Source organism: Xenopus laevis, chromosome 2L (assembly GCF_017654675.1).
Source record: "Xenopus laevis strain J_2021 chromosome 2L, Xenopus_laevis_v10.1, whole genome shotgun sequence".
Lineage (NCBI taxonomy): Eukaryota > Metazoa > Chordata > Amphibia > Anura > Pipidae > Xenopus > Xenopus laevis.
In genome coordinates, this window is record NC_054373.1 from 14365924 (window position 1) to 14373903 (window position 7980).

Consider the following 7980-nt stretch of genomic DNA (forward strand, 5'->3'; position numbering starts at 1 on the left):
TCACTGTTTATAACTGATAACATCACTAGTCACCGTTTATAAGGATATTTATCAGTCTGTCTGTCTGTCTATCTATCTGTCGGTCTGTCTATCTATCTATCTATCTATCTATCTATCTATCTATCTATCCATATATCTTTTATCTATCTATCTATCTATCTATCTATCTATCTATCTATCTATCTATCTATCTATCTATCTGTCTGTCTGTCTGTCTGTCTGTCTGTCTGTCTGTCTGTCTGTCTGTCTGTCTATTTGTCTGTCTGTCTGTCTGTCTGTCTGTCTGTCTGTCTGTCTGTCTGTCTATCTATCTATCTATCTATCTATCTATCTATCTGTCTATCTATCTTTCTATATAATAAACAAAAGTCATGAATATCTTGTACATCATATCCTTATAAATGGTGACTAGTGATGTCATCAGTTATAAACGGTGAGTTCTGATGTCATTTTTGTCACTTGACTCACTGAAACTTGTGTATTATAATAAATAAAGTAGCCCCAGTTGCGAAATATGAGGATATTAGAAGTTACCTTGGAGTTACAGGCCTTCAGCCTCGTGTTTTTATATGGTCATGAAACTCCTCGGTAACTTATAATATCCTTATGATTTACAAGAGGGGGTACTTTATTCACTATATATGTATGATATATATATGTGTGTGAACCAGGTCTGACCTTGCATTACTATTTGGGTGTTGCCAATTTATGTTTAGGGAGTTGTGATGATGCCACTTTTGGAGGTAATTTTAAAGGGGTGGTTCACCTTTAAGTTAACTTTTAGTATGTTATAGAATTGCCTATTCTAAGCAACATTTTAATTGGTCTTCATGATTTATTTATATTAGTTCTTTAATTATTTGCCTTCTTCTTCTGAATCTTTCCAGTTTTCAAATTGGGGTCACTGGCCCCATCTTAAAACAAATGCTCTATAAAGGTAAGGTCACATGGGGAGATTCGGGAGATTTAGTCTCATGACTCTACTTCTGGGTGATAATCTTCCTGAAATGCTTTCCCCTGCCTTCTTATTGGCTATAATGAAAAACGACAGCGGGATGGCACTCGCAGCGCTTCATTTTCCAAAGTCGCCCGAAGTGGCAACTTAGGCTACACATTAACTGTCATTGCTACTTTTTATTACTCATCTTTCTATTCAGACCCTCTCCTATTCATATTTCAGTATCTCATCAAAGCAACGCATGGTTGCTAGGGTAATTTGGATCCTAGCAACCAGATTGCTGAAATTGCAAACTGGAGAGCTGCTGAATAAAAAATGAAATAACTCAAAAACCACAAATAATAAAAAATGAATACCAATTGCAAAATATCCCTCTCTACATCATACTAAAAGTTAACTCAAAGGTGAATAGATAGATAGATAATATATAGATGGATCGTAGATAGATAGATGATAAATAGAAAGATAACTTGATAGATATCCGATATATAGATAGATAGTGAGATGATAGACAGTAGATAGCTAAAAATATATATGATTGATTCATATATAAATAATGTTATAGCTTAAAGATATATAGGTGAAAGATCACAGATAGATAATTTGATTGTTGGAAAATAGAGGCTTAAATATATTTATATATGTAGATAGTATGTCAAACAGGTGGATAATAGATAATAGATGGATGGAAAACTAATATTCACTGTCAGACTGGGCTGCTATGAGCCCACTAGAAAACCTAGACTGCAGATCCACTATCCATATTATGGCCCCAATCCTTACTTCACTCACTATCTTTATTCTTTTAGTCACTTCTCTTTGCAACCCATCATCTAATGCATAATGTAAAAGCATAAGAGACCAATGGTTGGGTGAGCAGGAGGATCCACTGACACCTGTGCCCACGGGAAGTTTTCCTGGTATTCTTATGTTTACAATATTTATTTGATTTTCACATAAACAAGACAAATCAATATGACAGCATATATCAAGCAGACTTAAAGAATGTGCTGCAATAAATACAATGGCATGTCTTTTTCAAACATTAATAACCTTACTTGATAAATACAGAAAAAGTTTAATAATTAATAGTGCACCTATGGTAGTTATCACCACCCTGAGGGTTCACAGCATCAATAGGTAGAACTGCAATGGAACACCGTGCAACTCTTTTTGCATGGATTGCAACTTGCGTCTGATTTGCAAAAGTGCTTGTGTGTGGCAACCTGTGTTTGTATGCATCAGTCACAAGGAAAAAGCACAAAGCTGCAATGAAAAAAATCCCTGTTTGTAAATGCCCCTTAGAGAGAAAAAACAGACGAATAAAGAAGTAGATAGCACTGATGCAAATTCATTGCCACTGGGCAGTAATGCATAGTTTTTTAAATCAACTGCAATTGGTTGCTGCTTTCTTTATAAATGCGCCTAACAGCAGTGCAGCCAGTCTGATACTTGTGCCCTACTAGTGTGTCTGCTCTGATTAAATGTTATATTTGTGTTATGCCTATCAGTCTGTAATAAGAGATCACTTCATTAAATGGGTAATTGGTATTACTGAGAATGCAGCGTTTCAGGATTCACAAGGGGAAGTATAAATAGCCTGATACATTTCCTAAATTAGTGCCCCTGTAGCCAATCAACAATTCATGATTTTATTGAAGTTATGCGCCATCTTGTGGCAGCGGTGGGAACATGTAACAGATTTAACCAAGTCCTATGAAATTTGCTCTGCCAGTGCATCATATGTGATCTCTTTCACCTCTTGGCTTTCCCTTGTGCCCATCTGTAGCTTATCTTGTGCCCAGTGTATATGTCACAAATTTTATTATAACACAAAATTCTGGAAATGACGCTATCCTAAGTTTGACACATCTGATGCAACTGCAGCAAATGCAGGATTTGTGGCCAAAAATCCCAATACATTGTAGGTAAATAAAATGTTGAATTATATCTGAAATTGCACCCTGCCCTCACGTTCATAAGTGAACCTTAATATCTTTGAGATAATGACAAGCTTGGTGACCATTTTGCTTGTACAGGTATGCGATCCGTTATCTGGAAACCTGCTATCCAGAAAGCACTAAATTATGAGAAGGTATTCTTCCATACGCTTTAGTTTATCCAAATGATTTTAAAAGTTATCCCTTTTCTCTTGGTAATAACAAAACACTACCTTGTACTTGATCCCAACTAAAATATAATCTATAATAATAATCCTTATTGGAGGCAAAACCAGCCTATTGGGTTTATTGAATGTTTAAATGATTTTCTAGTAGACTTAAGATATGAAGATCCAAAGTACAGAAAGATCTGTTACCCGGAAACCCCCAGGTCTCAAGAATTTTGGATAACAATACTTGTACTGTCATTAAGGAAGATGCATCTGCAATAGGAAAAACAGTATCCCTCTTTTATCCCACGATGTAGGATTGGACTGGGTTGTCTGGGGTTGCACCCTCAGTGGTTGTAGATAAGCCCTAATTAGTTTAGTAGCAATGAAGTACTCCTTTAACGACCCATCACAATGCCAGCACTGTAGCACAGAAGTAATTAACCCTTTTATAAATGTAAATAAATCAACTTTTGTGCCCCACAATGATGTTTTTTTCCCCCAAGTTTTTTTTAACCCATCAGATGAAGTCGGCTAGTTTGATATTATATGATCTCCATTCACTCGGATGCTGCAATAGTTAACATGGTTATTCCTAATCATGATGTGTACGTTTATTTTATTCCTTTTTTTTTTATTTGCCGCTGAAAAGTTGTATTTGCTAAATGAAGAACATATTGCGGCAGCACAGTGTAGAGAATCTAATTACTGTCTTTAGGTTGCGCACATCCCCAACTCTGTAATGAGCAGGATATTCCGCCACTGTTTATGTGACATTTAGATAAATAATGCAAAGATTTGAGACATTACCATATTCCTTCTTTAATGTCCCCCCCGCTCCTTCGACTTAATCCAAGTTCCTTCGGCATTTATTACTGTTTGTTACACTAACAAGTAAGATTAGGAGAATTCTAATGAAGCCTCGCAGTGACAAACCTCTCTGATTAAAATGCCATAATAACAGTTGCATGCATCCCGATTCCTGATTATCATAATCTATTTAGCACAAGTAAACACACAAACAGAAGGAGGAAAGTCGTCTCTCTCACACTTCTGCTGCAGGAGAATAGAAATCAGGCAGACTAGGTAAATATGTAAATATTTCATAGACTTTGTATCTAAGCTCTTTATGCGAGGCCCCCAAGATTTGCTCGCTAAGCTAACATTTATTCTGACTTGTATCTTGCTTAGCTGCTAGCCATACCCACATGTGTTTTTGGGCCATCTGTTTGGGCAAAACTAAGTTCAACAGGAAGCCCTAGGCATGCTGGGTAGAAACTGAAAGAATAGATTCACTGGTGGGCATAGGTTTGTAAGATTTTTCCTATCTAGTTGGGTGGGCCTAGGATATGGTAGCACAGATGTAGGATATATTATTTGGAATGCTGGGATTTTTTTGGATACTCTAGGGCTTATTTACAATGCAGGACCCAGTGTGCAAAAAAGTCATAATTGACATCCTGCATTATTAGTAATTAGTAATTTGTGCAGAGACCTGGGGTGCTTTCCCTTGATCCGCACACCGCACTTTAAATCTGCCCCCTTCCATACTCAGCATGGCCTGCTCTGTACCCCCTATTTATAGATCCGCACCTGCCCCTCACTTCAGTGATGTCACAAAAGGGGCAAGTCTATAAAGTTGGGGAACGGAAGCTGGAAGCCGTCATTGTGAGGTCGCGGGTGGGGAGAGCAAAAGGGATCACTCTAAGATTTTTTGGTTTCGGACCGGCCCTCACATCACTAGCGTGTAGGCATCCATAATCCGGCACAATCTGGTGCCCCATAGTGCTCTAGCACTTGCATTTCAGTGTGTCACAAATGACGTTTTTTTTTAATAAGGGATTTGTTTCTCCTTTAAGGGTACTAAAAATCAATTAAATCTGAAATAAACCCAATAGGATTGGTTTGCCACGAATATGGATTGATGCAGTTTAGTTATCGTCATGTTTAAGGTTCTCTTTCATTATTTCAGAGTAAAAGGAAATCATTTTTAAAAATTACAATTATTCCCTTAAAATGTACTCTTTAGGAGATGGCCTTGATGTAATTTGGAGCTTTATGGATAAGGAATCCAATACCAGTACTAGATAATGCCTACCAACTTCTTCTTCTGTAATTTCTAAGGATATTAAAGGTATGGGAGGTGCTTCATGTCTACATAAAAACACAAGGAGGACCATTGCCATTGTGATTGTAGAAGTGACTATAGAGGTCTATGGCTTGTAAAAAATCATCCTTAACATGGTCATGGAACTCCTTGGTGATTTCTAAGAGTTTTTTTACAACACTGTTGGGTCCCCTATTCCCTATAGAATTGTTTTGAAGTTACAGTAATGGACTGTAATGCCTAGTGCTAAATTATAGCCTTGTGGAAAGATGTTTATCCCATGGAAGAGAGAATAAATATCCCCTCCAGGAATCTCTCTTCCAATTGTTACGTTTTGCCGACATAAGCACAATCTAGCGGTAGGTTCCCAACTAGAAGACACATGATTCCAAGCAGATCAGCAGTCTGTGGCCTTAATTTCTACAGAACTGTCCATCACTTCACATTCAGCCACCATCCTGTAAACCCTAGAAAGTGTAAAGACATCTGGGATATTCCATGCCAGTATGTTACTAGAGTTGGGTGTGTTGTGCAGACAAAATGAAAAATTATTTGAACATAATTAAAGGAGAACGAAAGCTTAACTAAAGAAGTAGGTAGAAATGTTGTACATTAGGTTTTGGGTTTCTGAACCAGCCCAAGGCAACCACAGCCCTTTAGCAGTAAAGATCTGTGTCTCCAAAGATGCCCCAGTAGCTCCCCATCTTCTTTTCTGCTGATTCACTGCACATGCTCTGTGCTGCTGTCACTTACTGAGCTTAGGGACCCACTCACAATATACAGTACACATAGAATAGAAATGTCACAATATAAGGCTGATTAGTAATAATACAGATAATTACTACATGGCAGCACAGAAACCAGTGCAATTAGCATCAGAATTTAATAATCAGCAAACCTGTAGCATCAGCTTATATTACAGACCAAGCTCATTTTTCTGCTGGATAATTAGTGACGAGCCCTAAGCTTAGCTTCTCAACAGCCAATCAGAGCCCACTGAGCATGTGAGTGTCACAGACACTTTCCAAGATGGTGACCCCCTGTGACAAGTTTGAAGTCCTGGATCATTGCTGCTATTGACAAGCTGAAACTTTAGCCTCGTGCAATAAGTTCACTATATAAAATATGGCATTTTTAGCCACATTCATTTTTAGGGTTTAGTTCTCCTTTAACACACGTCTGTGTGAAATGCGTTTCATTGGCCATATCCAACACAATGAATGTGATTATCTAAATTCCAAGTCAATATTATGTCATTCCAATTCCCCCCCACTCCCCCAAAAAATGACATGTTATATTTCAGTTAAACAGAATTTCACAGATGAGAGAGAGAGAGAGAGAGAGAGAGAGAGAGAGAGAGAGAGAGAGAGAGAGAAACAGGGTTGGGGTGTTTTTTTTCTAAAGATTTCTTACGACGCAGAAGACCAATTAAGGGAATTGCCTGAATAATTCCAACGAGGTTTCGCATCATACAAAATGTGTTCTAATGCTAATTGCTATTCAGTGGAAGAATGGCCAGTTCCTTCCCATTCATGAGAATGGGGCTATTAACACACTGATTACAAAGTATTTAGTTTCTCCAGGTTTCGAATACTTTGTCTTCAATACTGGTCACATCACGGGATACAAACCACTGACATTTCGGCTCTTTTCGGACAAAGGAATGTTACAGTTTCTAGAAAGGAAAACCCGTCAACTTTTTCTTGATATGAGTGTTTAGCATTTAAAGCAATACAACCGACGTGGGATGGTATAAAGATGTTATAACGGCTCAGGGAAAATCTAGAATGAAGCATTTTTCAACCATCATATTTTTCTTGATGCGTCAAAGGAACTTTGATTTTTTTTTCTTAAAAATCTAAAATGTAAATAAATTGAAATTGTGGATTCAAGTTGTAATACTAGAAAGTAAAACAGAAAAATATTTTTTTTAAACAACCCCGTGTGTGCTACAAAAAACAATTTCCCTTTATGTAAATGGACATGTATGAATGTCATGCATTGTGCAAAGAACTGACTTGGACAGAGAAATTTGCCATGGCAACAGCAGCAGCAACACATGGCTCGGGGTAAGTTTTTCAGACATAAAAAAGTCTAAGAATGGACAAGGCTCAATCTGGAATAACAGACACACTGGGCTGTAAGGGGTTATTTACATCCATTTTTAAACAAGATTTTGCTTCCTACCATGGAGATTTTAATGGCAGTGTCCGGATCATAATTGGTCCCACAGTGGCGTTTTTTTCTTACATCGCGAGGCATGGATGACAGTTTTGGGTGTTCTGGTCTGGCAGCAGAAATACTAAGACCTACTACTATATTGGCTACTGTTTGCTTTTAAGGCACAAAAATAAATGAGGCCCTTGTAATCAAGACTGGCATTCATGGAGCTCCTTTGATAGGTTATTTTATGTGGAAACCCATTATTCAGAAAGCACCGAATTACGGGAAGGCCATCTCCCATAGATTCCATAGATTCCAGTCAAATAATTAAAATTTTTAAAAATGATTTCCTTTTTCTCTGTAATAATAAAACAGTAGCTTGTACTTGATCCCAACTAAGATATAATTAATCCTTATTGGAAGCTAAACAATCCTATTGAGGCAACTTCGGAAAACTAATCGCTCCATCCCGCCTGCGACTTCCATTCTAGCCAGCGGGAAAGCAGGGGAGGCAGTTCGGGGAGATTAGTCGCCCCAAAGAAGAGGAGATTTGTCTCCGGGCAACTAATCTCCCCAAATCTCAGCGTGTGTCTCTGCCCTAACAGGTCCTATTCCTATACTAAGGGGGTTATTTACTAAACT